This window comes from Echinops telfairi, unplaced genomic scaffold, assembly GCF_000313985.2.
Source record: "Echinops telfairi isolate 266 unplaced genomic scaffold, ASM31398v2 ScPeMD7_7475;HRSCAF=8513, whole genome shotgun sequence".
Lineage (NCBI taxonomy): Eukaryota > Metazoa > Chordata > Mammalia > Afrosoricida > Tenrecidae > Echinops > Echinops telfairi.
Genome location: NW_022111379.1, coordinates 13,374,316 through 13,389,234, shown reverse-complemented (window position 1 = coordinate 13,389,234; position 14,919 = coordinate 13,374,316). Strand labels below are relative to the sequence as shown.

General features: G+C 43.5%; 1 protein-coding gene and 1 non-coding gene across 3 annotated transcripts in view; one reads left to right on the top strand and one right to left on the bottom strand.

Moving 5' to 3' along the window:
• KCNG3 (potassium voltage-gated channel modifier subfamily G member 3) overlaps nucleotides 1–14,919 on the top strand; it is a 93,984-nt gene that overhangs the window by 23,790 nt on the left and 55,275 nt on the right. The window lies entirely within an intron of this gene.
• LOC115867911 lies at nucleotides 248–381 on the bottom strand. The gene has a single exon (XR_004045312.1). It is a non-coding gene; the product is annotated as a small nucleolar RNA SNORA18 (small nucleolar RNA).

Here is a 14,919-nt window from a genome sequence, read left to right as displayed (position 1 = left end):
ATCTGTCAGTTCTTCTGGTTACACCACTTTAACCTCCATCATGGACAAATGTCAAACATTTCATGCCTGAAAATTCTGTTATTCCCTTTAGGGCCATCTTTGCATCTCATTCATTCCACCTTCCTCTCAATTTCAGAGCTCCTGAACATTGAGTTGAAATCCCTTGCAGTCCCTAAGACATGTGCAGATTACACCAAAACCTAGGTTCAAAACGAAGCACCTATTAGATTGTTCCTACTATCAACAAATTTGTCTTGTGGTTCTTCCTCACAGATCCAACCAATAGCAGTTCTGCGAGTAAAGCAGACCACATAGTTACTCTGTGAGGTGTTTCCAACGCTGTGGGTCTACACACAAAGCCCCCTTGGGACAGACCTCTTCTATAGAAACGTTCACGGAAATATTCAGTAACACAGCCTTCCACATCCAGTTCTTCCCATCTCATCGCAGAAGAGGCAGTGTTTCCAGGGAGGCAATTAGCCACACATTTCATATCCTCTTCCCACCCCTGACTCTCTTTCCTCTGTTGCCCCAGGTGAGTAAAGCACATGCCTTGGATGGGTGCTGGCAAACTTTCAAGACCCCACAAGCAACCTCTGACTCTACTCTTTGTTTTTCTCACTGTTGTGAATATAATTATCACACTACTTTGACATATTCAACATTTCATAGGATTTTCAATGTTGGTTTTTTTTTTAAAGAAGTGGATTGCCAGTTGTTTCTTCTGATGTGCTTTTGGGTAGACTTCCAGGTTTTCACACAGCAGCTGAGCATGTTAACCATTTGCACCACCCAGGGGCGCCAAGATTTAGACAGGTTGAGTGGTACGTCCAAACGCATATAGTGGGCTAGGTGGTATCATTGAGTCTGATTGCTGCAACTTTGCCCTGTTCTACTGAGGAATGGTTAGTTTGAATTTAGTATTTTAATAAGGGGAATAGTGCAGAGCACAACCTTTTCCATGTATCTTTGCAATTGGTATGACTGTACGAGGGGGCTTCAGAAAGTTGGTGGGAATATTCTATTACCTTTCAGTTCTCTTTGTCCGTGAACTTTTTGAAGTTCCTTTATAGACATAGGATAAATTCCAAAGTGGAAAAATAGCTGGGTGTGAAGTCAATGATATCACATAAGTGAAATTTTGCTGAAGATCATTCAACAGCAGGGAGCTGCCAGAAACCCCGGTTGGATTCAGAAGAGGATGGGGAACAAGGGACATCATTGCTGATGTCCGATGGATCTTGGCAGAAAGCATAGAAAAACAGAAAGATGTTTACTTGTGTTTTATTGATCATGCCAAGGCATTTGTCTGTGTGGACCATAACAAACTATGAATAGACTTGAGAAAAAAGGGGGTTCCCGGACACTTCATTGTGCACATTCAGAACTTGTACACGGATCAAGAGGCAGTTATGTGAAAAGAACAAGGGAGTACTGCATGATTTAAAACCAGGAAAAGTGAGAGTTTTATCTTTCCACCCTACTTATTTAATCTATATGCTGAGCAGATCATCAGAGAAGCTGGATTATATGAAGAAGAAAGCAGCATTGAAATTGGAGGAAGGCTCATTAACAATTTGCGATATGCACGTGACATAGCCTTCCTGGCTGAGAGTGAGGAAGACCTTTGAAGCACTTGCTGATGAAGGTCAAGGATTGCAGCCTTCAGTACAGATTACAACTCAAGGTAAATAAAATCCAAATCTATAGAACTGAATCGATAGACCAGATCATAAGAAATGGACAAATGATTGCAGTTGTCAAGGATTTCACCTTGCTTGGATCCACAATCAGTGCTCATGGAAGCGACAGGCGAGATCAAAGAACAGATTGTATTGGGTAAATCTGCTGTACAAGACCTCTTTGAAGTCCTGAAAGGCAAGGATGTGGCTTTGAGGACTGAGACGTGTCTGGCCCAAGCCATAGTATTTTCAGTCATCTCATATGCATATGCGAGTTAGACGTTGCACAAAGAAGACCGAAGAAGAATTGATGTGTTTGAATTAGGGTACTTTCAAAGAATCTTGAGAGTACCACGGACTGCCAAAAGAACAAGCAGCTCTGTCTTGGAAGACAAATAGCGAGAATGCTCTTTGAGAGGCAAGGATGGTGAGACTCTGTCTCAAGTTCTCTGAACATATTATCAGGAGAGGTGAGTCCCTGGAACGAGAGGACTTCATGCTTGGTAAAGTAGAGGGGCAGCAGAAAAGAGGGGACCCTTGAGGAGATGAAGTGACCCAGCGGTGGCAACAAGCTTAACTGGGCGGACGGCACAGAACCCTCTGTTGTACATGGAGTCACTTGGAGTCCATCGGTTTGAGGAGACCTCACAGCAACATGGACTGAATCGTGGCCTCTCTCCCTCAAATATGTGTTGGTATCTTATTGACATTTGATTTGCATTTCTCTAATGACTAATAATGTCGAACACCCGTTTATGTGCTTCTTGGCCATTTGTATATCTTTGGTGAATGATCTATTCAAGTCCCTTGCTCCGTATGTTGATAGGGTGGTTTGTCTTCTCATTGTTGAGTGCAGGAGTTCTCTATGTGCTCTGTATATTAAGCTCCATTTTATATATATATCACCCCCTTTTTTTCCATTCTGTAAGTTGTCTTTTTACTGCCCCCCCCCCCACGCAAGATTATGAGGTTTATTTGAAACTTAACAGGTTACATACAGCCTCAGAAATACTCAGGATACGGTTTTTCAGGCAAGATCGCCTCTTCTCAGGTGTACCTTCACGCATGCCTCAGCCTCTCAGCTGCTGAGGTGGCCTTTGGCGGGCCACCCTACTCTGCCAACATTACCAAGCTCTTTTGGTGTGGGCGCTGTGTAACACCCTGGAAGGCAGAGCAGACCCTAAACGAGCTTTGGCGCAGTCAACGGGGATGTCCATGAAGCCATGACCCTACGTCTCCAAACCGAGAAACTAAATCCCATCAAGTTTTTTTGGTATACAAAAGGAGCCTCAGTAGCTACTGATTTGGTTGTCATTGTTGTAATATATTGATCACATAGCTTTTTCCAGATCTGACTTTTTACATGTACACGACTTATTGACAGCACTGACAACAGTCAGTGGTGCAGTTCCGTCGTTAGTCAGTGACACTTTTCTATCCCAGTAAACCGAAACCCAGGACTGCAAAGCTGGAGCTGCTATATCCTCCCTTTTCCCCTAATAGATATACATTTTAAATGAATGAGGTACATGAAAAAAAGTAAGTATAAAAGCATTGCATTTCTGAGAGGAGAGCATTTGTAAGTTTGTCTTCAGTCTGTGAGTAGTTTGTCTATGTTAGCTTTATGGCCCTTACAGTGTAGTCTTTCTCAATTATTTTTAAAATTCAACATTTATTGAGTACCTACTGTGAACCCTGGTGGTGTTATAGGCTCCACATTGAGTTGCTAACTGTAAAGTAAGCAGTTCAGAACCACCGGTTTCTCCAGGGCTGACGGATGAGGAGGGCTTCCTACGCCAGTAAAGATTCATTCACAGCCTTGGAAACTCACAGGCACCATTCCACTCTGTCTTACGGGCATGCTAGGAGTCGGCAGCGACTTGATGGCTGTGCCTTTGGTCTTTTATTTGTTTGTTTATTGTGTAGCTGGGGAAGTGTTACGTGCTGAGGACAAAGCACTAAGTAGACTCGCGAGCCCCTCAGATGGCGATAAGTTCTGGGAAGAGCTAAAGTAGAGTGTGGGGTCACATCGTTTGTGTGCATGGTGGTCAGGGAAGGCCTCTCAGAATACAGTCTTGAAGAGAGTGCAGGAGACAGCAGATGGCTGGGGCCCAAGGGGTCTAGTATAGAAAAATGCACACGAAGCCCTGGGACAGCCAAGGGGTCTAGTATAGAAAAATGCACACGGAGCCCTGGGATAGCCTTGGGCTTGGTCTCTGGGAAACAGCTAGGAAGCAGAGTGAGGCAAGCGTGGTGCATCGGGGAGGGCCATGCAGATGCACCAACTAAAAGATTGTATTACTGTGCTTATCTTCTCTCTTAAAGAGGAAACAGTAAGGGCTTTGGCTTTTTATATAAATAAAGATTTATATAGTTAAATAATTAATCATACGGATTAATTAGACTTAATCTTAAAGGGATAGACTCTAGAGGGAAAGGGGAGAGCTGGGAAGGGTAGGTTGTACTGGTATTAGAAATGCTGAGTGGTTTTCCCCACTCGCTCACCAAAGCCTTCAACCTCTGTTCTCATAAGGACAGGTGTAAATCCTGCAGCAGGGCAGCGAGAGGCCACATTCGTCAGCTGGTGGCTCCTTTTTCTGGACAAAGGAAGTGTTTGAATGGACCAAATAGTCTCACATTACTGCCTGGAAGAAAAGAGTAATCATTTGCGATACATGAACTTGACGTGTTGTTATTGTTGCCCTTGAGTTGGCTCTGACTCATGTGGACTGCATGTGTGACAGGACGAAACCTTGCCTGGTTCTACGGCATTCTCCCAATTGCCAGCACATTCGAGTGGATAGATTGGTGCAGCTACTGGGCCAATCTAGCTCATTGAAGAACTCTCGTCACCAAACTTTAGATGGCTCCCTCGTGACGACATGTCCAAACCAAGGGTGCTAGACAGTGTTGTGTGGTGGTCCACAGGTTTTCTTCCTTTCTTTCCTTTTTCTTATTAAATCACTGTATTGGGGGCTCGTACAACTCTTATCCCAATCCATCCATCCATGGTGTCAAGCACGGCTGTACAGTTGTTGCCTTCATCATTCTCAAAACATTTGTTTTCTACTTGAGCCCTTGGTATCAGCTCCTCATTTCCCCCCCCTCTCCCCACCCCCTCTCCCTCATGAACCCTTGATAATTTATAAATTATTATTCTTTTGTCATATCTTACACTATCCCACGTCTCCCTTCACCCACTTTTCTGTTGTCCATCCCCCCAGGGAGGAGGTTATATGTAGATCCTTATAATGGGTTCCCCTTTCCACCCCACCCTCTCCACCCTCCTGGTATCGCCACTCTCACCACTGGTCCTGAAGGGATCATCTGTCCTGGGTTCCCTGCATTTCCAGTTCCTATCTGTACCAGTGTACATCCTCTGGTCTAGCCGGATTTGTAAGGTAGAATTGGGATCATGATAGTGGGGTGGGGAGGAAGCATTAAAGAACTAGAGGAAAGTTGTATGTTTCATTGGTGCTATACTGCACCCTGACTGGCTCGTCTCCTCCTCGGGACCCTTCTGTAAGGGATGTCCAGTTGCCTACAGATGGGCTTTGGGTCCTCAATCTGTGCTCCCCAGCATTCACAATGATAATGATTTTTTTGTTCTTTGATGCCTGATACCTGGTCCCTTTGACACCTCATGATCATACAAGCTGGTGTACTTCTTCCATGTGGGCTTTGTTGCTTCTGAGTGAGATGGCTGCTTGTCTACCTTGGTCCACAGGTTTTCATTGGTTAATTTGTTTTTATTATAATTGGTTCACTTTTGGAAGAATTTGCCGAACTTTTCTTCCTTAGCCTATACGCTCAGCTGAACCCTGCCCAGAGTGATCCAGCTGGTACCAGAAATCCCAATGGCATGACTTCCAGCATCAGCACCAAGTAAGCCATCACAGTATAACAACGGATAGATGGACGGTGGATGAAGATGATAGGATACTCAGATTTCAGTGTTTTCAAATGATGTTTCACTGGAGAACACCCACCCTCATCATATGGGCGGTGGCTACTTTTTAATACTATTGCCGGATTGAATAGTGGTGACAGGAAGCGGCCGGCCCGCAAGGCTAAAATATCAACTATACCACCGTTTACAGAAAGAGTTACTGATCCCTGGTGTTCTCAGATGGACCTGCACTCACGCTGAACTCCATCATATTCCTGTCGTAAGACTGAGTTTTTAAGCTACATCTGTGTGTAGGATACAACCAACCAGTTGACATTGAGTCTGTCCCAGCTCACGGTGACTCCATGTGTGTCAGAGTAGTAGAACCGTGTACCCCGGGGTTTTCAGTGACCTCTTTTCTGAACACCCCCCCAGGCTTTATCGAGGACCTTCTCAGTGGATTCGAACAGAAGGGATCATTTGGCTTAATTTTCCATGGATCAACTCCAGAGCAGCCAAGCATCTTAACCATGTGTACCGCCCAGGCCTCCTCCACCCTACCCTTTAGGAAATGTTTTATCATGAGTTGATTGAGAGTTTACAGAGCAGAGCATCAGTTTTATACTCAACAGCTCGTGGACAGCCCTTAGTCCCCTTGGAAAAGGAGCAGGTGCGTTGTTGGGATGGATAAAAATTCCTCTGTGCCACTGTCCTGTTCTTCTTACCTATTACACTTTTCTATTGTCTTCCGACTTCTTCCCAGCAAGCCCTTGCGAGCGTCCTGGGTCCTTGGAAAAAATCTGTCAAGATGATCGCTTTGGGATCTCCCCAAACCATCACCATGACCTTCTGAGCTGACATCTCCCCTTGAATCTCATTGACCCAGGAGATTCCTTTAGAAGCTACTCTTTTGCTTGTGTCCCCCCCTTCCCCCGTTTTTTGGTGAAGACATCCTAAGGAGATGAAGAGAAGTGTGTTACTGAGAGAACTCTGCATCTACCCATTGAGGATGTTTTAGACAATATCAGTCAATTTCTTAAAAGAAACCCTGAAGGGAACTGGAAAATAAAATAACATTTATATAACTCTTGGTATCTAAAGTTTATTTTCTTTTCTTAAGGATTGCTGACTCATTTAAAGCAGAGATATATAAAGATTCTGATAAAATATAGAGTGCTCTCAATTTACCCTTGTTTTCCTTTTAAAAAAGATTTTAAATAAAACATTTATAATCCACATATACAATTCAATTGTGCAATCATATGAAGAAGAGTTATACGATCAATTTTAGAACATTTTCTTCTTTCTTGTTCTCCTTGTTATGAGCTCCTCATTTTCCTCCAACCTCACCTGGCTTTCCCCCAAGAAAGCATTCATCCAGCTACTGTCTCTATAGCATCACCTGCCCTGGATTTCATATTTGGGAAAATGTACAAAAACAAAGAAGAAAGAAAAAATTTTAAGAATAATAACAAAATAGAGAAAAACCCTAGTTGAAAAGAAAGCAGAAAATGTTAAAAACCAGAACAGGAGCAAAACTAAAATGGAGCAAATGATCAGATATCAGATTTTAACTTAACTGCAACTGCCACAGTCCACTTTCCAATGCACGCTGCATGGTATCAAGGCTAATTCCATCCCTGGTGTATGTTCAGAGAGGATTCACCAGACGTTGAGTTCATGTGCAGTCCCCCTTTCAAACAATTTTATTGGGACCTAATACAGAAACCATACCGTTCCATAGTTCAGCCCCATCAAGTAAGACCGTACAATCGTGACCACAATGTTTATAAACATTTTCTTCTACTCTTGTTGTTTTCTTATAGACGCATACTCACTGTTGAAAAGTAAAAGCATGTATATGAAATATGGTGAATTTTGTGTCCTATTAATGTGCCCAATACCTCATTGATTAGCATTTATAGAGTAAAATGAAGCACTGTGACCTGCACAAGAGGCAATAAGAAAGCAAACTCACTTTGAAGATAAATGGAAACTTTCTGTGTTAGGGAAATATCAGTATTTCCAGTGTGTGTGTATTACATTTGTGATATTAAACTCAAAACCAGCTCCACTGCCATCGCGTTGCTCCCGATTCATAGCAACTCTATGGGACAGCAAGAACTGACACATCGGTTCCGAGACTCCAAATCTTTTTTTCTTCTTTTAAGTCAAAAGTATTGCTACTAAGGCTTCAGCTCACGCGGATGAGCTTACGTCAACTACATCGTGTTTACACACATCCCTGCAATCAGTGGATGACCGCCGACAAGTTCTCTCAGCCATCCCTTTGTCTTGCTCTCACTGAGGTGCCTTCCAAAACAAATGGTCCAGTGGAAACACTGCTTCTGATGGGATGGGCTCGGCCAGTTGCGTTCAAGGCAGAGAAGCCAGCTCAGAGGGTTATGGGGATGGTTTTGGAGCATTCTAAAATCTAGATAGATTTTGTCTGAAGTTGTGGGGCAATCAGGGGGGTGGTTATTATGAAATATTAAGAACATGGGAAACTATATTGGTGCAATAGAGTCCAGGAATGTTGCTCTAAGGAATGTGTTCCCTTTACAACAGCGCACATGGTAAAGTTATCACTACAGGCCCTTCCTCCTGGGCCAGGGATGGAATGGCTTCTGAGGTGAGATGGAAGTAGCCAGCTTTGCGAAGGTCCTGCACTACGGTGTGGGAGACGGGGCTCCAGAGGCAATCTGGTCGAACACAGCATTCCAGAGACAGTGTCAAAGTCTTTCTAGGGGGGTGGGAGCACTTGGGCCATCCAATGCAGCACTTGGACCAGTTTGAGAGATGTGTGACTGCCCCTCCATAGCATATCTGCTGCCCAACAGTGGCTTGGCGGTCAAAAGCCTGACCTCTTCCTAGGTTTTGAGTGACAGCAAATAGAGCCACTCAAATGCCAGCAACCTCATCGTGCACATCCCCAAATCTTTTGGGACCCACCAAGACCAGAAGAGGTGAGACCGTAACTCCTCCTGAGAGCAGACAGCCTCCTTTTTCTCCCTCAGCGGGACGGAGGGTTTCAAAGTGCCGACCTCGTGGTTAGCAGCTCAGCATGTAACCCACTACCCCGCCAGAGCTCCTCTATGCTTGGTCCGTACAGTATGCAATCATCACCCATGACACTATTATTAAGCATAGGCTTAGGTCGTGGTGTTCATGTATATGCCAAACCTAAAGCTATACATATCTTTATTGACAAAACTTGGGACATAACACTGCATGTAAATGTTCCACAGTTGAAGAGTAACTTGAGTGAATTCACTGCAATGGCTCATTTATTTCCATTCTCTCACTTTCGTGTGTCGGACTGGATTTTTGACCAGGATGTGTGTAAGAGCATGTGTAGCCCCTTTTGTTGGTATCATGGCCAAGAGCCCTGCGGCCCTTCAGGCTGGCATTGCTGCATCAGCAGGCGTAGATGTACAAGCCGGTTCTCTCCAAATGCAGAGACCTGTTACTGATTACTAGAATCCATCCTTGCCCAGTGACCTTTCTGTTGGAGCCAGTTGCATATTGAGTGAATAAGAATTAGACTCGGCAGTCTACCCCCACCTCTTGTATATTAGAAAGAAATGCAGTATTCCCCCAGAGACCCATTGAGATAGCAAGTTGCAGTTACCCAGGAGGAGCGTGTAGAAGACGGGCACTGTCAGAGACAGATGTCAGCAAACGTGTTGGTAGTCTGGGCGTCATGGCTGAAACATCTTGCAGGTGGACACCCTCCTGACCCCGAGTGAACTTTATTTCTGGGCCCCATATTCTCACGCACGGGAGCTGGTATTGGTTATGTTTAGTGCCCTGCCTGTTCCCTTCCACTCTGGTACTCACTTATCTTGTGTCCCTGGCATCTGTGGGTTTTTACATGGGGCAGCCGGTGGCTCTTGTTTTGCTGATACCCCTAAGCACATGCTTTCCTTGCTTATTGCATGATCTGCCCCTGTCCACTATGATCTGCAAAGATGATTACAATATACTTCCCTTTTCCAACTATGTATATCTGTAGACTGGGTTGTCTACTTAGATTTCAAAACAACATAGCCTGACATATTGAGTGCCGAAGCAGATACAAAAACTGCATTGTCCTATCCTGAGCCAGACATTAGGAAGATTGTCAGAAGGTATTTTTGTTTTGAAAAATACGATTATTCTCTATAAAAACATGTCACTTTATTCATATGAAATTGATTTGCTAATATGGTTTGGAATGGAATACTCTTTAAAATTCCCAATTGTAATTTGGAGTGTTATAAATACTGATAGACATAGTCCACATGAAACAGAAGCTCTCAGAAGCTCTAAGCAATATTTCAGAGTATGATAGGGTTCTGAAACCCCAAAGTTGGGGGACATTGGTTTTAAAGGGGCCAAGTCTCAGCCTTCCACCCAAGGGGGTCATCGCCCCTCGGTGTACTGGACAGCGTTCTGTTGGCATCCATAGGGTTTCCCCAGACTCATTTTCAGAAGTGGATCCCAGGCCTTTCTTCCTATTGTATCCTAGTCTGGATGCTAGTTACAGTACATCCAGAGACATAGATGTACAGTTATTCCTAGGACAATGAAAAAATCTGGCTTTCTTTCTCCTTCTCAAAATTAATTATTCCGATTCTTATCAAGGAGCATTGTTTCAGGCTGTAGAATCTTATGGGATGCCAATAATAGAGATAGTTCAAAAAATATTTTTCTTTTGGCGACTTTGCCCGACTCTTGTCAAAGACAGAAGCCCTCTTGCGGGAGAGTCACGTGACAGAGAGGAAGATCCTTGAGCGGGACTCAAGGCAGGGACACCGCGTTTCATCCAGGCAGCAGATTGGTGGCAGCGCTCAGTGTCTTGCCTGCCCCGACTTGTAATTTTTCCCTTGATCCCTCCCCGCCCCTTGTCTGTTCCCTCTAGGTCTCCGAATTAAAAAATAAGCTGGTTGTTGTAGGCAGACCTATGTACACATTATTTGAATTGAAAAGTGACATCAGGGTATGAAGAAAGTCCTGCTAATTTGAATGATTGGTGTGACAGAATTCACTTTGCAAACTCGATGACATAGCGGACATATTTCCATAAACAGAATGATCTAGGTGCCGAGTCCCAAGGTTCTGACGAACATAGATTTAAAGCACACGATACATTATTTTTATGAAAACTATTATATGGATAAAAAAATGTATTGAGCTACTTAAATATCTCAACCCTTTCTGCTACTGTCAGATTAAGAACTGGCACTTCGCAGCAGAAGAGTAACTGCTGTATCTAATCGCCCCCGAGTCAGTGCGAGGAACCCCTGGCGGCCTAGTGGTTTCCACGAGTTGGGCTGCTAACTGCAGGGGCCGCTGTTTGAAACCACCCACTGTTCCTAGGTAGAAAGAAGGCTTTCTGCACCTGTAAGGTGTCAACAGTCTCGGAAACTCACAGGATCTGTGCCACCCTGTTCTAGTGTCGCTATGAGTTGGCATCGACTTGGTGGTGGTGTTTTTTGCTTTGTTTTTTGAGTAAGTGCTAAGGAGCCTTGGTGGCACCTTGGGTTTGGGCTGCTCACCACAAGGTCAGCAGTTTAAAAACACCAGCCTCTCCGTGGGAGAAAGATGAGACTGAGTTACAGTCCGGGAATCCCACTGGGGCAGTGCACCTCTGTGCTATAGGCTCCCTGGGGAGTCGGCACTGACGTGATGTTCCTGAGTGTCTGGTTTGGGGTAGGTGCTGGTCCGTGTGCCTCTCTCCTGTGGGGCTCCCCAGGACATGAGAACGTGAGTGACCCCGATGATGGGCATCCAGCCCTGTTACAAGTCACGTGGCTTCACGTCTTCACTTGCAACAACTTGGACAAGAGCCTAATTAATGTGACAGTAGATAGATCGCTACAAAAAAAAAAAAAGATCGTTAGAAATAAGATTCTGGCGGGTTCTCAGAGTTAAACAGAGAACTACCATTCGATGCAGCAATCCAGATCCCAGGTGTTCGCCCACAGCCTTGCAAGGAGAGACACAGACTTGCACACCGGTGTTCATGGCAGCACTGGTCACACTTGACAGAAAGTGGGTGATTGACAATAAGTGGTGCGTACACACAAGGGACTATTCAGTCATAATGAGGAATGAATGGGTGAATCTTGAAAGCATTGTGTTGAGGGAAAAAGCCAGTCACAAAGGGATCAGTCTTGTAGGGTCTGATGTGTGTGAAGGAGGCAGCTGATGGACCACCCTTTCTGCATGGTTACCACGATGGGAGGGAGGGAGGGAGAAAGGACCCAGCTTGGCACCAGCGGCACTGGGTGCTTGGGTCTGGTGGCGGGAAACGTTTGAATGGATAAGAGCCATGGTCGCACAACGTGATGAAGCCATTCCGTAGCACACAGAAGATGTTGACTTGGCAAATGTGCTCATGAATGTATTTTTACCACCGTGAAACCATCTAAAAAATTAAAACTTGAGAAAATGTAACATCATAAATGGCAAATGATCAACGTTGAGCCTCTTACCTAGACGCTCCAGTTGTGAAGAATCCGCCTCCTTGTTTCGTCTGTGGAACTCTGGCTTACGATGACCTCACCGAGGCATTGAAGAGTTCCTTGCGAAAGCTTCGTCCCTCCATTCCCACGTACGTACTTCAGCAAGACTCGCCTACCATCAAGGACGTTTGGAGATGTGGGGACATTAGTTGTTCTGTAGCTTTCCCTTATTTTGAATTTTCATCATCATCGTTTTCAAGTGAAACTTTCAAAAATATGGTCTAGGTGTAAACATAATTTTTGATAATAGATCAAACAATTTTTTTGCACGTCCTTGGAAGGAGATCAAGAATTGAATATCATTCCTGTAATAGAACTCCTTCCACGCCCCTCTGCTTATTAGCAAATAAGGGTCCTCAGCTATTTTATCTATAGAAACAAAAATAAGAATAGACTTGGTGATGAATCAGTCTACCAATAAAAATGTTAAAAAATTTAATTTGGATTCAGTTTCGAACCACTGGGAAGACATGAACTATTTTAAAAGGATTAAAAAAAAAAAAGCTTATTCATTTCCTTAAAAGATGCCATTCCAATAAGATTTTACTTTTTGTTTCATTAACTGTGTACAATACTTTATTTGTTTTTTAATCAATTTTGAACTAATTATTGAAGCGACAACTCAGTGAAGAATGTTTGATTCAGATTATAATAGCCACGAGAAATGTTCTTAAAATTGTGATAAACATTTTTGTTGTTGCAAAGAAATATGATAGGGTATGAAATTAAAGAAAATTTGGCAATTTCAATTATAGCCATATGTTAGAGCAAAATTCTATGGGGAAGTGGAATGAAAATACAAGTTTTATTTTTAAAAAATTACTAAATTTTTGTTAAACTGTAAACTTCTGTTAAAGTTCTCTTTTTTTAAAGAGTTGAGTTGAATAAAAACCTATGATATTTGGTTCCTTAGTTATTTTAAAAGCACGACCATAATAAGGTTTGGATGACAAAGGATTCATTCATTATATGACATTTGCCATTTTAGCCATTTTATATATAATTAACTGACATTTATTTCATTAGTACATTCATTTATTACATAATGTAACATATTACTATACTATTACATTCTTACCTTGTTGTGCAAAAACCACCATTACCCAGTTCCAAATTTTTCATCACCTTTAACAGAAACTCAGGCTCCTTTAAGCAATAACTCCCTCTTTTCCTTGTCCCACCCTCTCTTGATAACCACCACTAAACTTTGCTCTCTGCCTTTGCCAATTTTAGGTATTTCACATAAATAGGATCATTCCCTGTTTGTCCTTTTTGCATTTGACATATTTCTCTTGGCAGAGTGTTTTCAAGGTTCATGTATGTTTTGAGCTCGCATTATCATTTTACTTCTGTTGATGGCTGCATAGTACCCACTGCGTATATGTACCGTATTGGGCTTGTCCGCTTACCTGTTGGCGGACATTGGCTTTTTTCTTTGTACCTTTTGGCTTCTGTGAACAGTGAACACCGGTATACAAGTCTCTGTTGCTTTTCTGCTTTCAGGTGTTTTGGATACAGACAGCCCCTTGGTTACGAGATCCTTCCCTGACTGTCTTTAAGAATTTGTGAAAGGTCAGTCAGAGCAGGTGCACACATTTCTCATTAAGCTCTTCTTTAATGCCAGAGAAACCGTGGTGGTGTAGCGGTTCGCGTTGGGCTGCTAACAACCACCAGCTGCCCTGCCGGAGAAAGAGAGGCGTTCGGTTCCTGTAAGGAGTTACGGTCTTGGAAACCCACTGGGGCCGTTCTGCCCTCTCTCATAGGGTCGCGGTGAGTTGGCATCCACCGGATGGCATTGGGTTTGGTTAGTGCAAGAAAAAGCTGGAACCAGCCTTCCCCATGATTTAATTAAAATCCACATGGCAGCAAGTGAAGCTGAGTGTGATAACAATTGTTAACGTAGGGCTTGGTTCAGTCCTTTCAAAGTCAGGGCAATTTTACCTAGGTCAGTAAGTCCAGGTGGGCTGGGACATGTCTCAAGACGAGGGTGATTCTCAAGGGGCTCCGGGTTGGCGCTCAGCAGTTCCCCAGGCATGGAAGCCTTTAAACCAGCAGTTCTCAACCTTCCTCATGCCATGACCCTGTAATACAGTTCTTCACGTTGTGGTGACCCCCAACCACACAATTAGTTCTGTTGCTACTTCATAACTCTAATTTTGCTACTGTTATGAATTGTTCTGTAAATATCTGATAGGCAGGATATATTTTCATTGTTACAAATTGAACATAGTTAGAGCATATGATTAATCACAAAACGTAGTTATAGTGAAATATTTATTTCTAATGACAAATAAATGAAATGTTGTCTTGAAGCATGATGTAGCATAGGTAACAGTCTTCACGCTGGGTACTCGTCTGTGGGCATATCTGCATGTGGGCGGACCCGCCTGGAGACGGATAGAGGAGCCGTGTCTCAGTTCCTAAGACCATGGGAAATATGTGTTTTCCGATGGTCTTAGGCGACCCCTGTGAAAGGGTCGTTCGACCCCCAAAGGGGTCAAGACCCACAGGTAGTGAACCACTGCTTTAAACGTTAAGTCATGATACTGACAAGCCTGGAAGGTGACTTAAGGTTTTGACTTCCATAAAATGACCTTGAGAGGAGGTCATACGTATTGGTTTGTTATCTTTTGAGATTTTGTCATTGTATTTTTGCTTATGGCTGAATAATGCCCCACTGTCTGGGTAGACCATAGCTGGCTTATCCTTTCATCCGTTGGTGGACACAGAATTTTTTTTCAAGAAACACTCCTGTTTTTCTTGATTTAAAGACTTGGAAGCACTAAGGGCTAGTCTCCAGGTCATCTTGTGAGCCTCTTGACCTAATTCCTTCTTGTAG